This window comes from Myotis daubentonii, chromosome 4 (assembly GCF_963259705.1).
Source record: "Myotis daubentonii chromosome 4, mMyoDau2.1, whole genome shotgun sequence".
NCBI lineage: Eukaryota > Metazoa > Chordata > Mammalia > Chiroptera > Vespertilionidae > Myotis > Myotis daubentonii.
This window is the reverse complement of record NC_081843.1, coordinates 3,702,501-3,728,255: the sequence shown is the minus strand read 5'-3', so window position 1 is coordinate 3,728,255 and position 25,755 is coordinate 3,702,501. Positions and strand designations below refer to the sequence as shown.

General features: G+C 46.4%; 1 protein-coding gene across 4 annotated transcripts in view; it reads left to right on the top strand.

Moving 5' to 3' along the window:
• Positions 1-25,755, top strand: part of DCUN1D3 (defective in cullin neddylation 1 domain containing 3) — a 43,209-nt gene that overhangs the window by 2,052 nt on the left and 15,402 nt on the right. Inside the window, exon 2 of one of the 4 annotated variants that reach the window (XM_059692034.1) lies at positions 3,496-3,573. The exons of 1 other annotated variant lie outside the window; for it this stretch is intronic. The gene's annotated coding sequence lies outside the window, so the exon portion shown is untranslated. Of the gene's footprint in view, positions 1-3,495; positions 3,629-4,069; positions 4,272-25,755 lie in introns of those variants that run through there. 2 more of the 4 variants (XM_059692033.1, XM_059692035.1) reach the window with 2 other exon arrangements.

Below are 25,755 nucleotides of genomic sequence, written 5' to 3'. Positions count from 1 at the left end.
CAGGAGGCAGCCGATCAATGATTCTCTCATCATTGATGTTTCTCTCTCCCCCCTCTCCCTTCTCTGAAATCAATAAAGAAATATATTTTTTTTAAAAAAGAAAACGAGAGTGATGGGATAGACAGTGATTGGCAGGCCGTCAAGGAACACCTTTCTGAGGAGGTGACACTGAGTTGAGCTTTAACTAAAAAAGTAGTTAGCGCTGCAAAGAGGGCAGGAGCATTCTGGACTCTGGGATTAGGTGGCTAGTGCAGGAACTAGCAGGAGTGACTATGGCAAGTTCTGGGAAATGGGAAGGAAAGGTGAGGTGGAGAAGGGTGTGAAGGTAGGGCAACGAAGGGAAGGGGCAGCAATTACCCAGAGCCCAGTGAGCTAAGAGGAGAACAGAAAGAGCCCAGGTGGGAGAGGAGGAGGCTGGGCTCACAGTAGGCAGATAAGAACAAGGTACAGTAGGCAGATAAGAACAAGGTGAATGCTCCTTTTGATCCGTTCTATGGCCTTTCCTAGAGTCTTACACTTATTGTTTTGTAGCTACTGATGGGCTATTGTAATTTAAATTAAAAAGTCACCCAGCTGAGAATGGGAAAGGAGGTGGCTGTGGTCATATGGGTCTTTTCTGGCAGGCAAATCTCAACCTCTGTGTTTATAATTGAGTGCATACCTTTTTCCTTACAGGACTTGGATATGCTACTATTTAAAATTGTGTAACGAGGACCCCAAATGTGTTTCAGTATATGAATCCTCCTTTGCTCCTGTGCATGAATTTAGGGTTGAAAGGTGGGCAAATGATAATAATATGCCCCCGTTGGTCTATAAAGATGACCATCAAGATCTAGTTTAAAGTTTTTGTAAGGAGGTGGGTTTTATGTTACAATATTTCTACTCACTCATGTCTAGTCTGCCTAGTGACTAATAACACTCAGCTGAGATGTGGGTTGGTGTTAAAAGTTCACTCAGTGCATCATATTAGATAAATGACCATTGTGGGCCCATCCCACCATGTCTGCATCTTCAGACTGCCATGTAACTGAGGGATGCAACTGCCTTTTGCCTTTTGTTGGGGCCATTCATTTCCAGTGGTCAGCTATTTCCAGCCTCACCTTGACCAGATTGTCCACTTGAAAGGCCCCCTTCGACGTGGCCCTCCTGAGCCATGTTGCAGTGACCTAAAATAAAGAAGATGCCATTTTCTTCTTTTGAAGCCCACAACAGTGACTGGTGTGTTCTTTGGGTGAATTGGTTCTTTGAGCCAAGCGGTTGAAAGGCTTACACGTTGTTTGATCCGTTTGTAGTAAAGTCAGTATTAGAAATGAAATCATTCAGTGTTTAGGGAAAATGAGTCAGAAGTTGAGGACTCGTCGCCTGTTGTAGGTTCTAGTACAGGGGTGGGCAACCTTTTTGTGAGTGCGTGCCAAAACCAGCAAAATCTCTGACTCAGAATTCTTCTGAGTGCCAACCCTAATTTTTTGAGAACATGTTACGCCTACTTGATATCTCTTAAGGTATACATATGTGAAGAACCTTGAAGAAATAATAAAATTCATTCGAGCAACAAAAACAGTATATGATGATGAAAACTACATTTATTTTTTAATGTATACATGTACACTGATAGTCCGACAGAAAACTTTATGACTCCGTTTGATATTATCAGTGGGACTTTTGCTGCTGCATCACTGATGACAGAGATTTTACATCAGGTTTATATTTCGTGACCTTCAGAGATATGCACAAGCTACTACTTTCATCCGTCAGGCTACTCCTATTACGGGACTTAACAAAATTCATCACTGAGAACAAAGATTCACAAGCGTATGTGGATGAAAACATGGAGAGTAATGCTGTTGCAAAGTTTCTTAAACAGAAAAAAATTTCTGGAATGGCATTCCGAGTCCTCAATAGTTCGTTTTCGACACTATTGAAATTGCTCTTCCCCTCTCTCGTCAATCCATGTCTATGGTCTTTAAGATAACTTGTTATGTAAAATTATTTATTTATCTAAGATGCACCTACACTGAATTTATCTGAAAAATAAAAAAGTCGATATTAAGAAAAATATTGTAAATGGAAGATTATAAGAGAGGGTTTCGCATGCCAGCAAAAGTTACTGGCGTGCCATGTTTGGCACATGTGCCAGGGGTTGCCCATCCCTGTTCTAGTACTTTAGTAGCATGGGTAGGTGGACTGTCAGAACTTGAATAGAGATTCCTGGGCAGTCTTGGGGTTCCTGAAGGGGATGGAATAGAGCAGTGATGGCGAACCTTTTGAGCTCGGCGTGTCAGCATTTTGAAAAACCCTAACTTAACTCTGGTGCCGTGTCACATATAGAAATTTTTTGATATTTGCAACCATAGTAAAACAAAGACTTATATTTTTGATATTTATTTTGTATATTTAAATGCCATTTAACAAAGAAAAATCAACCAGAAAAATGAGTTCTGTCATAGGTTCACCATCACTGGAATAGAGCCTAGTACTGAATTACTAAATTCCAATTTGAAGGCAAAAAGAAAGTCTTAGTTAGCCAGCAAGCAACTAGAGTGCACAGCTGGAGTGAGGCAAACAATAGATCCCCCCGCTGTCCTACAGAGTAGCTCAGAGGAAGGGAGAATGCCTTTGTGATCCTCATACATAGATAATTTGGCTTTGGCCAGGGTTACAGAATTTTGGACTTTGTGTCCTAATGCTGGACTACAAATGCTCTAGCCCAGTGGTTCTCAACCTTCCTGATGCCGCAACCCTTTAATACAGTTCCTCATGGTGTGGTGACCCCCAATTTCATTGTTACAAATTGAACATAATTAAAGCATAGTGATTAATCACAAAAACAAGATGTAATTATATATGTGTTTTCGATGGCCTTAGGCGACCCCTGTGAAAGGGTCGTTCAACCCCCAAAGGGGTCGCGACCCACAGGTTGAGAACCGCTGGTCTAGCCACTAGATGATTAGACTGTCCTCTGTTCATCTTCATTGCAATGGTTTATTATCACCCAAGTGTGAAGGTATCCTGCAGGCGAGGTGTCATCGCCAGTTTGGAGACTGGTGGCTCTTTTCTAATTTCTGAAGGGGAGGATGGGTAGGAAGGGACTTGAATGCTGGAGACTCCATTGCTTCCTACACTGGCCACTAACTATGCTTTGAGAAAGACTCCACAAATCTAAAGGAACTTCGAACCTAGGAGCCAGGCTGGCTAATCGAGGTTACCAGTGAATTTGTTTCTTAAACTTTGGGGGCTTTTGGACAAACTGCTGAAAGGCAGGCCAGCAGATGCCACTTGGAGTGTGGGTATTTGCGTGGCATTGGAGGTCGAAGTTCCTCGGGCTCTGCTGCTATTGTGGTAGCTGTGCCACGGTGTGGACAGCTCATTGCACACTGGCTGCCTCCAGTTGGTGTGAGGGGGGAGGGGTAACTCAGATGGAAACCATGGTAATTACACGTTAACCCCCCTGTCCCCAGCTCTTAACTTACACTGGCCTTTTGTGTCTGTTTACAGATGTTGATACCAGTGAACCTGGTCAGTTCTTCCTGCATGTCCTGAAGCTGCTGCACAGTAGAACTGGATTTTAATTGAGTTAGTGCCTTTGAATTCAAATCAAGTTTCACTAGTTCTGTGTCTGTTTTTCTAGGTAATGGAGGGTCTTATTTCTTTTGGGGAACAAGGAGATTACCACCACACCGACCATTTAACTAACAAATGACTAAAAAGTAGAATTTAACATTAATTTAATGAAATAACAAGAGAAAAAGTAGGAAGTGGCTCAAACTCTAATTCTTGGAAGTTGTGATGTTGAAAGTAGAAAATGGGAGGGGCAAAGTGCCAAATCATCTTTAAAATGTTGCAAACGAGACCTTACTGCGATCCCATACATCAGAATAGGTAAGCTCAGTAAGTCAGTCTTGAGTGATGATTTGCTTTTGTTGTGGCAAAACAAGCCACCTGTGGCCAGCACCCCACGCACCTGACTGCCAGGGCACCTGACTGCCAGGGCGGTGGCAGGCTGGGAGCTGATGATCCCCTGATGCCCTGAGGGCTGGGCCTGCTCTGGGTGTCCTGTGAACTGGACTGGATTGTTGGGTTGGGGCTGGGTTGCAGCATGGAAGCCTGGGTTGCAGTGTGGGGAAGCCTCTTCCATTTCCTGTTCTGCCCTGCTCGGCTGGAGGGCTCAGCCCCAGGACCTGGAGACTGGAAATCATTCTGTCACTGAGGCCTGTAGATCGCCACCAGATGTGACGACAACTGACAAGGATCTTATAGCAGCACTGCACAGGGTAGGACTTCTCATTTTTGAAGATGTTTAGCACTTTTTTGTAGCCACTGCCCCAATCTTTCCTCAGTCTAGGAGACTGTCAGAAAGACTTGCCTCCTTATCTGATTAGCAGATTGCTTCCATTCTCTCAAGACAGCAACCTGTAGGTATAGCTTTTAGCTCTTGTTGGTTGGTGAAGGGTTTAGACCAGGGGTGGGCAAACTTTTTGACTCGAGGGCCACAATGGGTTCTTAAACTGGACCGGAGGGCTGGAACAAAAGCATGGATGGAGTGTTTGTGTGAACTAATATAAATTCAAAGTAAACATCATTACATAAAAGGGTACGGTCTTTTTTTTTTTTTTTAGTTTTATTCATTTCAAACAGGCCGGATCCGGCCCGTGGGCCGTAGTTTGCCCACGGCTGGTTTAGACTCTGCAGTGTTCGCCTAAAGTGGGTTGGTGTGTGACCCATAATTTTGATTCTGAACAAAACTGAATGCAGTTAACGCCTCTCCTTCCAGTTTAGGAAGAAGCAGAAAAAGACCCTCCAAGAATCTTAGAATATATCCAGTGTGTTATTTTTTCAAACTGGGCTATGGGGACCTCTCTCAGAGGTCATTGCTAGAGTATGTAAGGAAAGGAGGCTTGATGTCTTCCTTCCATTTCATCACATTTTGCTTTACTCTGTGAAAGTTACTTTATATTCTGTTATATTGGTTTTTTCCTTAAGATGTCAGTATTTTGAGACTAAAAACAGGTTGAAAGCATTGATTTAACAGGGAAATGGAAATCTAGAAAGGTTAGTAAACTGGCTTTTAAAGTTGCGCAGCAAGAAACTGGCAGCCACGGGACTAGAATCGGGCCCTGCGTCACGGGTTCTCATTACGCTGCCTCGCCCGCATCGCTGCCGGCACTCGGTGTGAGTTTGATTGAACCCCGGGGGTTGGCCTGTCATCGTGGCTCTTCACGCTAACGTTTTGTCACAAACTACTGTTCTTTTGGAGAAGACTTCCTGCGCCGCCTCCAGCCTGTGCCACGTGTGGCTGTCAGGGTGGTGAGACTGGCCAGCAGCTGGCCTTCCTCGGCAGGCCCTGGCTGAAAGGGACAGGGGACTTCAAATAGGAGTTGAGTCTTTATCAGTCCAACTTCTGCAGCTATCCTGGCAGGGCTTGCTGTGCAGAATACCTTTGCAAAATGCCAAGTTGAATACTTCCTCTTCCAGTGACCTTCCCTGGAATCTGAGCAGGGAAACCCTGTGGAAATAACTCCAATGGCCACCTCCTTTTTTAAAATCTGAAGCAAATTTATTTTCCGTTGAATACTTGCTTTGTCTCTACTTAAGGACTGCCTAGTGGCTGCTCTGTAGACAGGAGGGGAAGGCTGGGAATGCCACTGCCGGGAGGGTGCTGGGACTCACGTAGCGTGGGTCCGAGTCGCAGGATCGGGACATGCTAGGAGCCCGGATCCTCAGTGGAGGCATTTCCCAGCTGGGACACTTTCTTTTTCTAGATGAGTGGAATGCAAGAGTGACTATTCTTTGTCTATTTTAAAGAATATTTCCATGGTTCTTTTTTCTCCTAATCAGTTTTTCTTTGAAATAACTAGTCACTTGTCTAGTCATTTACTTGAAACAGTTGGTTGTAACTGATGCCTATGGTAAGGAGAATTTTGCTGTGGGTTTCCTAACACTGAACGAGAAGAGTCTGAAGACCTTTCTCGAGGCTGTGAGTAGGGCGCTCTGTGGGGAGGGGGAGGTGTTGTGGACTGGAGTAGGGCCCCGTGGGAGGTGGATGGAGAGTGCTCACAGTGGCCCTGCTGCGGAGAGAGTGCTGGGGAAGGAGTAGGCCCAGAAGGTGCCCGCTCACGAATACCTTTTGAGGAGGGAGCTGCGGGCCTGTGGTGCTGGGTAATCAGAGCCCTGACCTCTGACCGCAGCTGCTCTTCTGGGCCTGGAGTTTGTGTTCCTGATGGGGAGGGATGCCTGCAGGACACAGAGGCTGTTTTAACCAGATTGGTCACTAAGATCAGCTAGCTAGTCCCAGTTGACAGCTTATGGAGTACTGGCCTAACTCTTTAGAGATCTGTCTCCTTTGACTTGATTTTTGACAGAAGTTAGTAAGCGAGGGTAAGTCATATCCCTGGTCCATTCAGGTTTGAGTCAGTCCGTTCATATTTGCCTCAGTTCATGCTCAGGTTGTGTCTTGTCATCTCATAATGCCTGCTATCCACAGGGAACAGCTACCTGTAAACTGTTGAGGTGGCACACGATTCTCTCACGAGAGCTATAATAAATGTGAAATAAATCACAGCTAAAATGATCAACTAAACAAAACCCATATTAACTTCACCCTTCTACAACATTCCATGTTCTCTTTAGCAGGTGAAATTAGTTCTTTGGTCTTCTTTTAAAAGAAACATTATTTTAACAGGTACTGTGGATATGTCCATCAGGCCAAAGATCTGCAAGTGCCGAAACTGGCACGCAGGGCTCTGAATCAGTGAGAGTGGTAAACCTAACGATTAAACCAAGCAGGGAAGTGACTTCTAAGGCATTGGTTAAGTTGGCTTTAATGTGGACCTCTTTCTTTGAGGTTATTAACTATGTCATTCCAACAATTCTCTGACGCAGCTGAGTGTCCAGTAATTCAGTTCAGTTCAGTTCTGACATGAACTGCCTAGAGTTAGTGCCGACACCACAAGTTAATGACTCAGTCTCACAGGGTTGCCCCACTTCAGAGACAAGCCAGGATTGGGGAGCCCCAAGCTACCTGCACTACTGCCTGCAAGGTTCCCATGACCCCCGCCCCCACCCCAGGGGGTGTGGCCATAATTTGCCAGAACATGTGTTACAACTCAGGATAGCATGATATGCAGGATTACAGCTTCATTCTCAAGTATACAACTCAGGAACAGCCAAATGGGAGAGATGCGCAGGGCAGGGTAGGGATTGTAGGCACACAGCTTCCGGGTCACTTTTGGGCATGCTGCCCTCCCAGCACCTGGATGGTTCACCGGCCCTAAAGCTGCCTAGCCTTGTTCAGCTTCATTGAGTTCCTGTATGAAGGCACAGTTGATTAATTCATTGGCAACTGGTGATTGAACTCCAGCCACCTTTCCCTCCCCTGTGGTCTGGAGGTAGCACTGAAGTTTCTACCTTTTAATCCTGTGCCTGCTCCTTCTGGTGTGGCCAGCCCCTCTCTGAAACTAAGGGCCCACCACCCTGAGTCACATGTTAGCAGCAGCTCCATGTGGTCCTGATGAATAACAAAAGGCACTCCTGTGAGTAAGAAAGTCCAAGGATTTTAGGAGCTTTAACTGAAACTGGGGACAAAGACCAAATATATATATGTATATATATAAATCTTTTTTTTATATATGAAAAAGAAATCCTCACCCAAGGACATGATGAGAGAGAGAGAGAGAGAGAGAGAGAGAGAGAGAGAGAGAGAGAGAAGATGAGATAGAGAGATGAGATAGAAGCATCCATTGGCTGCCTTCCTGGAGATCAAACCCAAAACCCAGGTGTGTGCCCTGATTGGGAATTGAACTAGCAACCTTTAGTTGCACAAAACACCGCTCAACCAACAGCTACTCACTCTCTGGACCTCCATGATGCAAGAATGAGCTCACTTAGTAAGAAATTGAGTATATGCTTCTTTTCAGTGTGACTTTGAAGAGTCGAGTGTATGTAGGGCATCATTTAAGAGCGTCGGACTGCAGTCAGTCTGGGTTTGAGTCTGAACCCTACCACCTACTTACCACTTAGCATAGGTAAGCCTCTATTCCTTTCAGTGTAAAGTGAGGATAATCATAGTAAATCGTTTCTAGGATTCACTGAGATAGTGTGTTTGCAGGATATGGCACAGTGCCTGGCACATAATTAAAATTTAATAAAGTTAGCTATTATTAGCCAAATGCATGCATAGCTAAACTCGCCAGGATTGGCATCTCCCAAAGGGCCAGGAACTTTATAATGTTCTCTCCCCTTCCCGGGGGCCGTGTGGCATAGTGTGTGGATAGTGTGTGGAAAATAAACCTGCTCTGGGCATCTGGAAAACACAGGAACAATTGTAATGGAAACTTGCAGACTGCTCCCAAAGCCAGCCTAAAGCCCAGAGGTGGAAACCTGCCTCCTTAACCCTTTGAGTGCCAACCAATATCCTAGGAACTATGCTAAAATTGCCAAGGCATTTTTGCTGGTTTTACAGCTGTTTAGGAAAAAAATTATGAATCGCAAGTATATGAAGTTACATATTCAAAAACTTAAGGAAATCTTTACTAAATTTGTTTTCATCTTTGACATATTGTTTGCTGATTATAAAATACTAGTAGAAAAAAAATTTGAACAAAACATATAATGTTAAAATAAAATAATGTTGACTTTGAATACATGAATGAAGATATTGTTTAACTTTTAATAAGATTTTGATAAAAAATCTAAAATGTTTAGTATATTCTTTGAATGCACACAAAAAAATTAGGCAGCCCTGGCCAGTTTGGTTCAGTGGATAGAGAGTCAGCCTACGGACTCAAAGATCCCAGGTTCGATTCTGGTCAAGGGCATGTACCTTGGTTGAGGGCACATACCCAGTGGGGAGTGGCAGGAGGCAGCTGATCGATGTTTCTCTCTCATTGATGTTTCTAACTCTCTATCCCTCTCCCTTCCTCTCTGTAAAAAATCAATAAAATATAAAAAAAAAATTAGGCAGATAAATGCCAGTGGTCAATTTTAGAACTACAAACATTCGGCATCATAAGTAATCTGCACTTAGGTGCCATCTGTCAATAAAGAATGAACTACTAGCATCTAATAGTGGCACTGCAGGAGGAGCACGATAGCGCTCCCAGGCATTCTAGGGGTTAAACCTGCAGAGCATTCATGGTGCTGCCACAGGGGTGGGCTCAGGGCCTGGGATTCTGCTGAATCAAAAAATGAGAAACTGCCCTGACCGGTTTGGCTCAGTGGAAAGAGCCTTGGCCTGCAGACTGAAGGGTCCCAGGTTCGATTCTGGTCAAGGGCATGTACCTTAGTTGCGAGCACATCACCAATGGAAGGTGTGCAGGAGGCAGCTGATCGATGTTTCTCTCTCATCGATGTTTCTAACTCTCTATCCCTCTCCCTTCCTCTCTGTAAAAAATCAATAAAATACATTTTTTTTTTAAAAAATGAGAAACAGTCCTAGCTGGTTTGGCTCAGCAGATAGAGCATCGGACTGTGGACCGAAGGGTCCCAGGTTCGATTCCGGTCAAGGGCACATGCCTGGGTTGCAGGCTCAATCCCCATTTGGGGGTTTGCAGGAGGCAGCCAATCAATGATTCTCTCTCATTATTGATGTTTCTATCTCTCTCTCCCTCTCCCTTCCTCTCTGAAATCAATAAAAATATATATTTTTTAAAAATGAGAAACAGATTCAGGAGTTGTTTTATCTTTGGCAGTATGAAGGAAACAGATTTATTTTAGCTGGTCCATTCTTTGAGAAGGGGCTGTCAGGTACTATGTTGTGTGCATTGTTTCTCAGAGAAAGTGAAAAGCTCAGACTCACTGGCAAAGGGCTTTCCAGCTGCTGAGGGTCACTTGTGAACTCCGGAGGCTGGGTCTCTAAGCTCCCTGTAGCTCACCCACCTGGAGATGCTACTCTGGTGGGACCATCATGTTAGGACTGAGTCCTAGATCAGTGATGGCGAACCTATGACGCACGTGTCAGAGGTGACACGCGAACTCATTTTTTTGGTTGATTTTTCTTTGTTAAATGGCATTTAAATATATAAAATAAATATAAAAAATATACGTCTTTGTTTTACTATGGTTGCAAATATCAAAAAATTTCTATATGTGGCACGGCACCAGAGTTAAGTTAGGGTTTTTCAAAATGCTGACACACCGAGCTCAAAAGGTTTGCCATCACTGTCCTAGATTCTAGTCTGGACTCTACCACCACTTACTATGTGGCTCTTTGAGTCTGTTTGCCTAACTGTGACTTAAAGCATTTCAGACTATACTATGGAAAGCAGTATGGAGTTTCTTCAGATAATTAAAAATGGAACTGCCTTATGACTCGGTGATCCCACTTCTGGGAATTTATCCGAAGAAACCTGAAACACTAATTCAAAAGGGTATATGCACCCCCTATGTTCATTTACAGTAGCCAAGATTTGGAAGCAGCCCAAGTACCTATGTATATTATAAAAGGTCAGTGGCCATAACGCTGTAATGACCAAATGACCTGTCACCAGGAGGTGCAAATTCCTGCTAGTGCACTAGCAGGAACTCGGGTCTCACGTGATTTCGCATGCTGGGCCTCTATAATAATAAAAGCGTAATATGCTAATTAGACCAGACAGCCAAATGACCTTCCAGACGTCATTCCAGACATCCTTCTGGACAAGGCCACTGTGGCAGGGGCTGAAGCAGAGGCAGTTAGGGGTGATCAGGCAGGCAGGCAGAGGCAGTTAGGGGCAATCAAGCAGGCAGGCAAGTGGTTAGGGGTCATCAGACATGCATGCAGAGTGGTTAGGGGCGATCAGGCAGGCAGGCAGGCAGGTGAGCGGTTAGGAGCCAGCAGTCCCGGATTGCGAGAGGGTGCAGGCTGGGCTGAGGGCCCCCCACCCCTCTGTGCGTGAATTTTGTGCACTGGACCTCTAGTAAGTAGATAAGCAAATAAAATGGCAATGGTACATTTACACAATGGAATACGACTTGGCTGTAAAAAAAAGAAGGAAGTCTTACCATTTGCAACATCATGGAGTGACCTGGAGAGTATTATGCTAGGTGAAATAAGCCAGTCAGAGAAAGACAAATATCATATGATCTCACTCATATGTGGAATCTAATGAACCAACAAAATAGAAATAGATTCATAGATACAAAGAACATGCTGACAGCTTTCAGAGAAGAGAGGAGAAGGGGGCTGGATAAAGAGGTGAAAGGATTAAGCAAAAAAACGCTCATAGGCAATGGTATGGTGATTACCAGAGAAAAAGGGGAATAAGAGGAGTAGGATAAGGTAAAGGGGGATGATAAATAGTGATGGAGGAGACTTGGCTTAGGGTGGTGAACACACAATACAATGTACGGATGATGTGTTATTGTACACCTGGAACCTATATAATTTTATTAGCCAGTGTCACCCCAATACATTTAATTTTATAAAGAGCACCTGGGACTAAATCCCTTTCCCACAGTGTGGCTGTGGCTCCATTTGTGTATGTGTGCTGATGGTGCGCGAGGTGATGTGTAGTGGACACTTCGTTTACTAGTTTTGTATTTGTATGCAGATTAAGGAAAACATAACAGGCATGCTTCCATGACTTCCAAGGATAGTGTTGCTTAGGATGATAACACAGTGGATATGACTTTTCTGTTTTTAAGAAAAGTATTCAGTGAACAGTAGTTGGGTGTTAAACAAATATGTAAGATCATAGAAGTTATGTAGGAATGGTGAGGTCGTTTCTAAGGTTTGAGACTCAGGAATTCTCATGCACAATGCCATATCCTTCAAATGCATTATCTTATTGAACCCTAAAAACTATTTACTGTGATTATCCTCACTTTATGAAGTCTTGTGGGGATGGGCACAGTGTAGAGCAGTTGGATTTGCTGAGTGGATTTAAGGACCCGACTGACTAACTCAAGTAAACACATGCGTTTCTGTGTGTGGGTTCATGGTGAAAATACCCATAAGTAGAGCATGTAGTGTTTAAAAATATAGATGTTAGTAGTGGTAGCTTTTTTTAAATAATGAAAAATGAATAATACTGCTTTCTCTCTCACCATTAGAATTTCCCCGCAACCTGGACTGCTCTTTAGTTCCTTCCAGACTTTGGGGTTGGAATGCCCGTGGCAGGAGTTAGGGTTCTGACTTGTTCTGTTGAGTGGGACACAAAGCCACCCCCTCCCTTGAATGCTCCATGTATTCTAGGTTCTGGAAGGCCGAGACTCTGCCCCATTTTAGTGACCTGTACATTACTTCCTGCTGGTAACTGCTTTAAGGGTACAGTGTGCTGTGAGCCCTACAGTGAAGTTAAACATCAAGGCAAGCTTTGTTTCAAATTTCATTTCACTTTCTGTCATATCACTTGAAAGTCAACATAGTGGGGGTCTTGAGAAGTAAAACGAGCAATTGTAGAAATGAAACAAACTTCTGTGGGAGGTGCTTTCTTTTTAAGTAAAATCCCAGAATAAAACTGAAATCTCAGTTGTGTACTAGCTAAGATAGTCTACAGGTTCTTGACTTTGTTCCCTAGAATTTTGCGTGTATCTTAACACTGTAATATTCCATTATCTACATTTGGTGGTTGGCCTGTGTTCTGCAAGTGATTTTATTCTATAATTACCTTGGCATAAAGGGCTATGCATCTGGTATAGCTCCTTGTGATAAATTAATGTTTTAAAAGATTGCTATAAAGATGTTTCCGAGGTTGCTATCTTTCTACATCACGTGCTATCTAGTCAAAAGTAGGTTAAAACAGAGCAAAGTGGTGACAGGGGTGTAGCCCAAGATTTTTCTCCTCCTTCGTTACTTTAACACAAAGTTTCCACTTGATTTTATAATGAGAAACTCAGTTTCCCCACCTGAGTGGAACCTGTTACAAGCCACAAGCACTCAAGCTGGAACTTTGGTTTTTCCTTCATGCTGTCTTATCTCCTGACCTGTATCGATGCATTCGGAAAGGGAGAAAGTCTTTACTTGGGGCTGTACTTGCAGGATTAAAAATCTCTTTTCTCACTGAAATCGACTTCATGACATTCATTCTTCACACAGACCCACAAGACCTCCGTTCACAGGTTTCTGAAACAGTCCATTCCCCTTGGTGCAGGCATTAGTCATTATTGATAGACTAGAGGCCCGATGCACAAAATTCATGCAAGAGTAGGCCTTCCTTCCCCCAGCTGCTGGTATCAGCTGCCTTCTGGCATCCAGGACCTGGGCTTCCCTCCAGCACCCCGGACCGGGCCTTCCTCACAGCCCCTGCTTCATCTGGAAGGATGTTGGTCTAATTAGCATATTATGCTTTTATTATCCTATATAATAAAATGCTAATATGCAAATTGACCAAACAGAGGAACCATCAGTCACTATGACGTGCACTGGCCACCAGGGGCAGACACTCAATGCAGGACCTGCCCCCTGGTGGTCTGTGCACTCCCACAGGGGGAGTGCCGCTCAGCCATAAGCCAGGCTGATGGCTGGCGAGTGCAGTGGCAGTGGCGGGAGCCTCTCCCGCTTAGGCCCACTCCCCTAAGCCGGCAGTTGGACATCTCCTGAGGGCTCCCGGACCGCTTAAGGGTGCAGGCAGGGCTGAGGGGAACCCAGGGACACACACACACACACACACACACACTTGCCCAGTGCACGAATGTCGTGCACCAGGCCTCTAGTTCTACATAATTGCTGGTAAGTCTGGAGAAATTCTAGAAGGGGATGGGCAGGGGTGTGACATTTGCCCTTGGTCTATAGATTAGGATTTGCAAAGCAGAGTGAAGTTGTTTATTTCATTCTCTTCTTGGGAAATTGCCATTGGATCAATGAGTCTTGGTTACGATCTCCTATGGGCAGCTGAGTAGTTGGACTTTTGAGGATGAGAGCCACATGACAGAATATTCTTTCCCAGTCACACAAATAATTATTTCCAGGGCAGGATCATCTCCATTGAAGTACAAGCATTCAAGACCACACATTTGAGAAGATTAAGTGTAATTTAGTTAGAATGAGAGATGTGCGGACATCATGGTGAAGTCTGAAACCTCAAGCCATCCGTGCTGTTCCCAACACCACTGGTCACCTGTGAAAGGCTCACCTTTCAGTTCATTGGGAGTCTTTTCATTTCTAAACTAAAGCCCTTTCAGCTTGTTAGAAACTGGAACTTTCATGGTAACTTCAAGTAAAAAAATATACATATGTAACTGAAGACTTTAACTCTTTCTTTAAACCTCTTCAGGCAAAGAACCGGAATTGCTTCATTTATTCAAGCAAATGCTTTCTAAGTTTTCAGCTCACAGCCATCGCTTGGCCTGGCAGAAAGAGAGAATACAAAGCTCCGCGCCAGGTAGAAAGCTGTCCCGTTGCTTCGGCCCACTTGGAGGGGAACAGTGTCTCCTTCCTCGGAGACTGGCTTCCGCTGCTCCTCTCTGGTTTCTAGCTTCCCTGCTCGCATACAATTCTTCAATTGACTCTTTCAACACCAAGCTCTGAGGCCTCCCTCCTGGAGGTGGCACTTCTGACAGCCAACAGCGCTTAAGCAAAGGAGCTTTTGATTACAATAGCAGATTAACAGAACACAGCTTCTCACAACACACTTTTAACAGCTTTCACTACAGATACAAGATGTTTTCTAGAAAGAACCAGACTATTGTAGTTCTCAAGTTAGACATATGTGAGCAGGGAGCCAGCTTTCCCAGACGGAATATGGATCATTCATAGATGCTTCTGAAACGCAAAACCAGTCTGGTAAGCTAGAAAAATTTGGCCTCCAAATTTGAGCCACTATTGAATTCAAAGTGAAGTATATATAGTCTGGATTGGAGACACTGCGTTTTAGGAAAAAGACATGTGTTCATATGTTGCCAAATATTCATTCTAATAAATTTGAGCGCCTATCGTGGACCTTGTTTTTAAGGACCTTTATGGTGTGGTAGGAAAACCAACCTAACAATTATAGACATAAGAACAATTAGAAAATGTAAAGTCAGTACTAACTAGTGTCAGTGCCATCAATGAGGTGTGCGGGCAGAGAGAGGAGCCCTGTGGGAGGTCAGACCTGAGCTGGGCCTGAAAGACCAGCGCTGGAGTGAGAGGCCTTCCAGGCAGAGTGCGGGAACAGCGTGTGAAAGCTGCGGTGCACGAGGGTCCGGCCTCTTGGGCATGGCCGGGTGACAGGGTGCTGAGGATGTGGGGTGAGAGGGGAGAATGACAGCAGTTGAGGCCAAATTCAGAAGGGCCTTGTGTGCTTCGTTGAGTTAGCATTTTATTTTGTAGGTGAAGGGGAACTGTTAAATAATGGCTTGCTCCCTGGGGCTGTGTGTGTGTGGTTAGTCCAATGGCAGGGAGGTGGGAGGAAGCAGCACATTAAACTATGTGTGAGGGCACCGCAGTAAAGATGGCCAGGCCTGAACTGTAGCATTCCCGAGGATTAGAATTTACAGAGTGTGCCTTGATCTGTAAAAGTTTATTGCTTCACGTTCCACGCGGGTCAGGAGGCTGAAGGGTGCCTTTATACAGTCACACAGAGACCTGGGCTGCTGGTCCACTCATGTCCTGTCTTGGTCACTGTGGCAGGGAGAGATGGCTGGGCTGTCATGTGCCAAATCTACGGTTGGGCCTGAAATGATAAGTATCATATCCTAACTGCTCACCTGCCTGCCTGCCTGATCGCCCCTAACTGCCTCTGCCTACCAACCTGATCACCCCTAACTGCCCCCCATGCTGGTCTGGTTGCCCCCAACTACCCCCTCCCGCTGCCCGTCAACCTGGTAGCCCCCAACTGCCCCCCCTGCAGGCCTGGTTGCCCCTAACTGCTCCCCCCGCCAGCGTGGTCGCCCCTCACTGACCACCCCCCCCCCCCCCCCGCCGCCAGTCTGGTCACCCCACGCAGCCTGTTCAGTCATCAGTTCAGTTGTTTTGGATGTGACGGCCCCTGGCTCTTTATATATATATAGATGGTGATGATAATACCAATCTCAGAGGGTATTGTTGTTGGACTGTGGGATTAGTTGATATATGTAAAGTGTTTTGTAAACAAAGGCTGGACCATAGTAAACTTCATGTGAGTGTTTGTGAATATGACCGTGTGAAAGGGGCTGGTACTGCACTTGCAGGTAGGTCTGTGCGGTGCACGCGGTACACAGTAGGTATGTATTTTTCATTTGATACTTTCAGAAGTGTTTGTTGGGTGTCACTTAGCCCTTTTCATGTTACCTGCACGTTATCCCTGTCTGCTTGAGACTGGTAACCTGAGATACTGTCACTGAAACAGGACATCCTTTCTCTTCTATGTACTGTTATTTTGGACTGTCTGCTTGGGAACCACGAATGTTTATGTTCTGTAGGAGTAAAGGTGTATTCAAGCCTTGAATGCATAATAGAAACAAATTGTCTACAGCAAGCATGTCAGACTTACCACGGGCCAAATAAACAAGGTTTAAGTGTATGTGGCCGCAAAAAAACAAAAGCTTCCATTTTCATAGAAACGTAAGTTTATTTTGTTAGAGACATACTGAATACAAAGGGCTGAAATAAATGAGTCATCATTAACATAATATAATAGATCATTTTAATAAAAATTTAATATTTTCTCTTGAACATTAACTTACCAGACACTGAATAACTGCACAAACTAATAAGCGTAACACGAATAAACCTATTATTCTTGTGCTCCAAAAGCTAAATATTTCCTGTTGCGCACACCAAACAAGTCAGTCCAAGACTAATGACGTGGCAGTCGGCTGCTATAATATTCACTGCTAGTATTAGTGGAGAGAAATGGTGCGCCTGCATGTAAGGCGCGTAAGGAAAATGAATGCAACATGATTGTAGTAATCAGTCATTAGCAATCATTGTAGTTTGTTATTAATAATTATGTATAACAGGATATTCTAAAAATTAAGTTACGAATTTTTCTTTTATATTTTATTGATTTTCTACAGAGAGGAAGGGAGAGGAATAGAGAGTTAGAAACATCGATGAGAGAGAAACATCAATCAGCTGCCTCCTGCACACCCCCTACTGGAGATGTGCCCGCAACCAAGGTACATGCTCCTGACCGGAACTGAACCTGGGACCTTTCAGTCTGCAGGCCGACGCTCTATCCACTGAGCCATAGGGCAAATTACAAAATTTTTATTAAAATGTTTCTTACATACCGTTATATTGGCTTGGCCGCAAAAATATTCATTGTGGGCCGCGAGTTTGACATGCTTGGTCTACATAGTCTGAAACAATTCTTTAAAATTCAGTCAAAAGAACTTATAAATGAAATATTTTCCTTTCCTGGATTTATAAAATGTTTTGGCCTGGGAGAAGCAAGATTGTGAGGCATACTTCTCTTGCTGTGGGAGCTGCTGTCAGCTGCCTGAGAGGCTGGCTTGGCTGGAGCGGGGGAGGGCCTCCTGCTGACACTGAGTGGTACCTGGCCTGGGCAGGGGTTCATCTGGCGGAAGTGGACTTGTTATATGATTGACGGTACCCAGGAGCCCTTTGGGGAGGTCTTTATTATGTTATTATCATGACGGTATCCTTTAGGCCTGGAGATTAATTTTTGTTCTTACCTAGGTGCACCAGAGTGTTTCTCAAACTGAGAGGGTAGCAGCCAGCCACTCAGTGCTGCATGCGCCTTCGCTTTAATCAGGAATGGGTGTCAGAACCAGAGATGTTTCAGTCGGTGATTTATTCTTAGTTTAGAGGGTTTTTCCCGTTAAACTGACTTAACTTCTGAAAATTGAGTCATATTTATGGTTTCAAACGTTTACTCTTTGACTAGTCTCGAAAGAGGCAAGTTACTGTTTCTGCCTTGTCAGTGTGTGAGGCCTGCTGCCGCTACAGCAAGGCAGGGGGACGCCATGCCGGTGTCCCTCAGCACCAGCAGCCCCTCGACTAAGGCTGGTGGCCGTCCACTGTCAGCAAGCCTGGACTATGTTTTAGGGCTCCCTGAGAAGTCATGTGGCAATAGGGCGCCTGTCCCCAGCTGCCAGTGCTTAGACTGCAATTTTCAACATATTGTGTTAAAACTAACTTCTAATTCTGGCTGTTTTTCTTTTTTCTTTTAGGCCTAAAATTTGAAGTTCTGTTTTTATAAATCACTAGAGGCCCGATGCATGGAATTCATGCAGGGGGCGGGTCCCTCAGCCCAGCCTGCATCCCCTCGCAATTTGGGACCCCTCGCTACTAACCGCTAACCGCCCGCCTGCTCACTGCTCCTTACCGCTCGGCTTACTGCGCCTTAGTGCTGCCACGGAGGTGGGAGGGGATCTCGCCACTGCCGCTGAGCGGCACTCACCCTGTGGGAGCGCACTGACCACCACGGGGGGCAGCTCCTGCGTTGAGCGTCTGTGTGCATCATACTGACCAGTCGTTCTGGTCATTCCGCCGTAATGGTCGCTTAGGCTTTTATTATATAGACTAGTAGTCCGGTGCACAAAATTTGTGCCCTCAGGGGGTCCCTCAGTTATTAAACATTTTACAGCACAACACTGACCACATTGGTGGTGGTGGTGGTCTTGTCAGAATGTGTTATATTATGCAGATGAAAATCTATTTAAACAGATTTGATGTAGATATTTTCAAAGATGGAAGAATTGTCCCTGTCAACTGTTTTAGTTGATTCATATCTTCAGTAATTGTCATCATTGCAAAGTTTTCAGTCCCCATATGGATTGCTGGATATAATAGGCCATGCGCTGTCCCTGTCCTTTGTAGCCTTTGTTACCTTAAGGACTCTAGTTTTCCATTTATATGTTTAAGTACCAACCTGACTGGCTTAAAAATGTCAGCTTTTAACACTGCTCTCTCTGTTCCGTATCCTGATGAAAAGTAGAGTTGGGTTGCAGCACAGGAGAGAAATTCAGAAGGGGAATATTGAAGTAATGACTGCAGTGGGAGAAGAGGGAACCTGTTTCCCTGGCCACAGGTGCTGGCGCCCTGGACCACAGGGCTGGCAGCTTCTATGGGTGGCTGCAGCCTGGGACCTCTGGCCGGTAGCTTGTCCGTCTCCTGGGCTGCAGCCTGGGACCTCTGGCCAGTAGCTTGTCCGTCTCCTGGGCTGCAGCCTGGGACCTCTGGCCAGTAGCTTGTCCGTCTCCTGGGCTGCAGCCTGGGACCTCTGGCCAGTAGCTTGTCCGTCTCCTGGGCTGCAGCCAGCCCCAGACACTGGCGCCTGGACCAAAGGTGGGCGGCTTCTTCTTCTGGGGGCTTCTTCTTCTTCTGTGCTTCCAGGGAGGGCAGTCAGTTATGTGTCATGCAAACATAGGCGTCACCCATCTCAGAAGCCGGGTGCGGGGCTGGGAAGCCACAGCTGGGGCGCTGGCGGAGGCTACTTCCCTGCCCATGCACCTGACTTCTGTGATCGCCCCTGCACCTGGCTTCTGCAATAGCCCCTGCACCTGGCTTCTGCGGTCACCAATGGCAGAAGCCGGGTGCGGGGCAGGGAAGCCGTGGCCCGGGACGCTGGCGGCGGACGCTTCCCTGACCCACACCCAGCTTCTGCGATCGCCCCCACACCCGGCTTCTGCAGTCACCGATCGATCGCAGAAGCCAGGTGCGGGGCAGGGAAGCCGTGGCTTGGGCGCTGCCGGAGATTGCTTCCCTTCCCACGCACCTGGCTTCTGTGATCGCCCCTACGCCAGGATTCTGTGGTCACCGATCGCAGAAGCTGGGTGCGGGGCAGGGAAGCCAGGGCCGGGACGATGGGGGCGGCTGCTTCCCTGCCCCTGCATCTGGCTTCTGCAGTCTCCTTTGCTGTCTGTGTCTGCTTCCCTGCCTCACCCCCCAGGCTTCTCCGATCACCCGCTGGTGGCAGGGCAAAGGTGGCCTCCAGGGCCGACCTTTGCCCTGCTCCCTGGCTCTTGCCTGCGCCTGGGTTTCTGATCACTGTCTTCCATCCTTCCCCTTTCACCTCCCATCATGCGAGTATGCAAATTAACCGCCATCTTTGTTGGCAGTTAACTGCCATCTTAGTTGGCAGTTAATTTGCGTATTGCCCTGATTAGCCAATGGGAAGGGTAGCGAAGTTACGGTTAATTACCATGTTTGTCTATTATTAGATTCTCTTAGAAGAGCCACTGGTGTTGCTACCCCAAATATCATCACTGGGCAGGGTGTGGGAGAGCTGGAGCTGGGAGTTTCACATGGTTCAGCAGAATGGTGAGCCCCGACAGCAAGAGCAGTCTGCCCTTTGCTTTTCAGCAGCTGCATCTGGTTTTGATGGTCCTGATTAGAACTTTAGTCCTTGGCCTTTTCTTGCTGTCCGCTGAGATGTGGTCCTGGAAATGGAGGACTGCGATGGGCCACACGGCTCATCCCCGTGGACCAGGTGCCTGCGTCAGCCCTGAGCGGACAGCCTCTGTCGTCAAGCACACGGAGTCGATGTGACGGAGTAAGAGGCCTCGAGGAGAGCGCTGCTGGGAGCCCCTTGTGCGGGGGGGGGGGGGGGGGGGGGCGGGGGTGCCTTGCTCAGGAGCGCTGCTGGCTTCTGCAGACACCTGGAGTGAGATGCCCTTGCTAGTTGAGGTGAGAAGATGCAGTTCAGACCAGCACAAGGTCCCTGGAGCTCATCCGCTGGCAAACCCGTGGAGCAGCTTGGAATGCCACATGCCGAGGCTCACGCCCCTCAGCTTTCCCTCGCTAAAGGGGGCAGTGGTGGCAAGTAGTGGTCATGCTTTAATCCCAGGATGTGTGTTTTTATTTTTAGAGAGGGAGGGAGGGAGGGAGACAGGGAGAGGAGAGGGGAGGGGAGGGGAGGGGAGGAGGAGGGGAGGGGAGGGGAGGGGGAGGGGAGAGGAGAGAGAAACATCAATCAGTTGCCTCCCATACTTCCCCTGACTGGGAATGGAACCCACAACCTTTTGGTGTATGGGGGACCCTCCAAACACCTGAGCCACCCTCCAGGATGTGATGGCTATTATTAATGTGAATTTTTCCCGGGGATTGGAGTGCAGCTCAAAAGGAGGTGTGTCAGGGTAAACATCTCCTTTTCTAACCTCAAATTTTGGCTTTTGCTGTGTTTGAGGTGAAAATGCACTTGAGTGGGAGGAGTGCGCACTGCTGGCTGAGAAGCCGTTCTGGTGTCACGTCTGAGGACGGATGAGGTGTGCAGTGCTAGTAGCAGACGGCCCAGGAGAAACTGGATTTTAGGAACCGGTTCTTGAGAGGGGAAAGGAAGAATCCTTACAGCTCCACTCTCTTTACTGTTGAGTATTTGGTAACGTCACCATGTAATCAGAATTGGTGTGTTGTTAAAACCCTAAGAAAGAGAAAACATATTTATAGTACAGTACCGATTTATTGGGGAAAATCCGGATAAGTGGACCCACTCAGTGCAAACCCGTGTTGTTCAAGGGCCGGCTGCACTGAATAGCTGTGCCAGGAGCAGCGCTCAGTGTGGCGGCCTCATTCATCCAGCCATGTGTGAACACATTGAAGTACACGGACCAGAGCCTTCTACAGAGGGCTCATTATCATTCAGAAGCTATTTTCCAGCTATTATTGAGCCATAGCTGAGGGCTCAGGGTCAGGAACGGCCTGACAAAACCCCCGCTCCTGTGGTGCTCCCCTTCCCATAGGGGGAGCTGGCAGTAAATGAGTCAGCGAGGTTTTCCATCCAGAGCCAGAGCGTGGAGCTGTGCTGGGTCAGAGGGCGTGCACGTTAGGTGGGCTGGACAGGGAATGCGTCTCAGCGTGGGAACTGAGGCCCATGTGTTGTTTGTCCCCAGGACCTTCGATTTCCCCTGCTTTCAGGTGTGTGCTGGGCATTCTGTATTCAAAGCCGGGTCTGCTCTCCCCGGAGGCGCCCACGGCTGGAGCTGTGGGCGGGGGTATGGGGGGAGGATGGGGCGGCCGTGCAGGTGAAGCCCTGATGCCCTTCTGAAAGCGGCGGTCAGGTCATGGTCCCCAGTCATGGGTACAACACTTGAGCGTGAGTTTGCGAGTGAGTATGTGTGTGCTGTTTCTTTTAGGGTCCAAAGCTCCCTTCACATTTTCAAAGATGACCTGAAGAGCCAGTGGTGCTGCGGCTTGATTGTAGGATTTTCTCATAGTGTTTTTTCTGAAAACAGGGACTCACTGTTAGCGCCGTTTTAATAGACAACAGTGCGATGGCCATTAGGTGGTGGCAGCTCTGGCAGGAAGTGGGCAGGGGCTGGGCTGGAATGATCTGATGTCTTATTTGCCAAGCCTGAAACGCCATGGTGCCAGCTGTCAGGTATAAAGCTCCATTTTGATTGAATTATCTGCTTATCTTTACATGTTAATGTGCCCTTTGGCCATTTGAGCGCCCATTTGTGAAGTCAGTAACTGTTATTAAACAACAACAAAGCTCACTGGGGCCTCAAGTTTTAACCTACAGGGAAAGTTTTTCCGATAAAGGCACATAGATGTGAGCATTTCCTGTCACTGGCTTCAAAACCTGAATACTTTCTAAACAGGCTTAAAACCAAAGAGAAATTGTTTCAGTAATAATAATTGAAGAGGGTAGCCAGGTTCTGGTCAGATCTGGTCTTTCAGCTTCATAGGATGTGGGGAGATATCAGATACCTATTTCAGCTGGAAAATGGCTCATGCCATTGCACAGAGACTTCCGTGCAGCTCCGAGTGCGGGGAAGTTTCTCCCTGGGAGCCTGAAGATGACAAACGCATGCACAACAGACAAAAGCAGCTCTCAGTGCTGTTACATAGCTGCCTGAAGGAGGCCTAAGCTTGCAAAAATTGAAATTGGGAAGGTTTTGTGGCTCGTCTTTTAAAGCACATCCAAATGGTGCAGTTGTAATGGAATTTTGCAGTTTGCACAAGTTTGGTATCACTGGTCCTAGTGTACAGATAGGGTTCCCTGATGTGTTGAAATCAGGATCTAGTAAGTTGGTCCCAGTTTGGGAATCAGAATGCCCAGGTATCAGATCTTCTCTTCCTTTGTTCTATGAGTAGAAGAGACATGGGTGACAGAACCTGTGTGTTGGTGAGGGCTCTGTGGTGACAGAAAACCTGACATCTGGCTTATGCAGAAGGGGAGTTTATTGGCTTACAAAACTGATGTGGAGGCTTCGGTCTGATTCAGGTACAATTGGATTCAGGGTGCAAATAATGCTTGGGAACTCATGGTCTCTGTGTCACTTGGTGGTGCTTTATTCTTGGGTTCTACCGTAAGAAGGGGCCATTTAACCCTTCAAAAGGCATTCTTGTCCCTGGTAGCTCTTTCTGATCAGATGACTGTAGCAGCTCCAACCTCCTATGCTTGCCGTGCTTAATTCACTCGGCTGGCCTGGGTCACCTGCATATTCTGAACCCAGTCATTGAAGCCGGGGCCTGAGTCACATGGTCCATAATGAGCCCCACCCTACTACTTGGCCAAGAGTGAGGGAAAGGGATCTTCTAGTACAGAGCCCGATGCTGGGACGGTGCAGAGTCTGACCGCACCAGGAGTAGCCCTGGCTCCAATCTGAGGCTCAGAAGCCCTATAATAAGCCTGTGGGCCTTAGGATGAGCTAGGCCAGCCTGTTACCCATTTTCAGGGCCCATAGTTCCATATTGCATACGCCCTGTGCTCCTGGGTGTGTGATTCTCTCAGGCTCTGGCTGGTGCAGTATAGTAAGGGGACTGGTAGCCATTAGACCTCAAGGTGGGTATCACCATTTCTTTTGGGGGGTACAGAAGGTTGCTTTTCTTTTGCAAGATTAAGTTGGGGAAATGTAGATATAAACAGAAGCTGTCCTTATGATTTATTAGCCTTCCTGCCCCATCATTTTTCCAACACTGTCTTGCAATCCTTGGAGCCATTGGGCTTGTCAGCCTTCTGATGTGATCTGCAGTGAAGCAGCGGCTTCTCCCCTGTTGTCCGTCTCCTCCCGCAGTTTGAACTTTTCCTGAAAGATAATATCTTTTTGTGCGTTGGGTAAGGATTTTTTTTTTAAGAAATTTAATTAGGTGGCCAGTATTACAAGATGTTGGGAGAAATACATACTACAGTGCACTGCCATTATGAGTTGTCACTACTTTTTTAAAATTCAGATTGAAATATATATATAATTTTTTTTGCATGATCCATTAGTTCCACTTCTCGGAATTCTCAGGAGATAATTATGTTTCAGTTTATTAGCTGCATTTCCTGTTTATTATCCCAGTGTTTATAAGAGTGAACTATTTATTGGAAGCAAGCTAACTGTCCAACAATGAGATTAAATTGACAAGTTGTGGTGCCCCCCGTTCAGTGGAAGACTTACGTGACTATTAAACATGTTTGAACAGAGTCTCCGCGGCCGTGTACCCCTTTGCAGGGCAGTACCACATTTTTGACAGATTGAATAGTAGGCTATAAATAGCCTATGGGCTACATGAAGTGGCTGGTACATTAGTAGTGATGCTAGTACTACCGTTGAATGACTGCTTTTTTAAAAAAAAATACATATTTTTATTGATTTCAGAGAGGAAGAGAGAGGGGGAGAGAGAGAGACATCATCAATGATGAGAAACATCATTGATGAGAGAGAAACATCAGTGATGAGAGAGAATCACTGATTGGCTGCCTCCTGCACGCCCCACACTGGGAATCAAGCCCCCAACCCAGGCATGTGCCCTGATCAGGAATCAAACTGTGACCTCCTAGTTCATAGGTTGACGCTCAACCACTGAGGCACGCCAGTCAGGCGAATTACTGTTTTTTTTAAAAGCATTGTATGAGATGAGAATATTGAAATAGAAAGGTGTCAATGGAAAAGTTTGCAAAATAGTATATACAGCCCTGGATGGGCAGCTTAGTTGGTTGGAGCATTGTCCTGTACACCAAAGGGTAGCAGGTTCAATTTCCAATCAGGGCACATACCTGGGTGACGGGTTCGATCCCTGGTGGGGACATGTGTGGGAGGCAGCTGGTCGATGTTTCTCTCTCACATCAGTGTTTCTCTTTCTCATTCTCTCGCTCTCCTTCCCTCTCTCTCTAAAAATCAACAAAAACATCCTCGGATGAGAATTTAAAAAAAAGAAAGAAAAAAAAAATGTACACTACAACCCCAGTTTTGTTAAAAGTTCCATGTGCATAATATGTACATGCATGGCTCTCTTGTGTGCCAGCCATATGTGTTCATAAAAGAGACTGCACGATAGACTCCCAAATATTAATTGTGGGTGGTGGGATACCAGGGCCCTTCCTTTTCTGTGTGCTTCGTGTTCTCTGAGCTGTGTGGGTCACTGGGACGCATTTGAACGTGGCAGCAGGAGAGAAGCTTGAGGCTCCCGCTCTGGCCCGTGCCCGAAGGGGTGGAAAGCAGGTACTCTGTGATGGTGCAGGTCGCTTCCTGTCCCTCTTTCTGGCTGGCGCAGTTGGCTTCCATCCTGCCCTCTGAGAAGTAACTGGCAAATGTGGCCTTAATGGATTTGGTTTTTTTCTTAACGAATTAGCAAACATTTAAGAGATTGATGAGTTACTCTGTGGTGAACCTGGGGCCTCCGCAGAGGAAATGTGGCTCTGGGAGCCACATCTAGACACTGGTCACTCATGTACCCCTTTAAGCCGTGTGGATGCAGGCACTTGTCATCTCTGTATTGGGTTCCTTCCTCCTCCTTTGATTAATTTCACAATTTCCCTTCTTGCCTTTCTTACTAGTTAAATGTTTGTCAGTCAGTTGCCGGCAACTGCAGTCCTGAGACGATGGCAGGGAAGTGGACAGTGATGTGGTAGGTGGGTGTTTGAGGACTGACCTTCCGCAGCCTGGTGGCTGCCTCCACATGCCAACTGGCAGGAAGAGCTTATACCTCCCCTTGGGCCTGGGCTGCCATCTGCGAGGTCAGGAGACAGCGCCAAGCCTCCA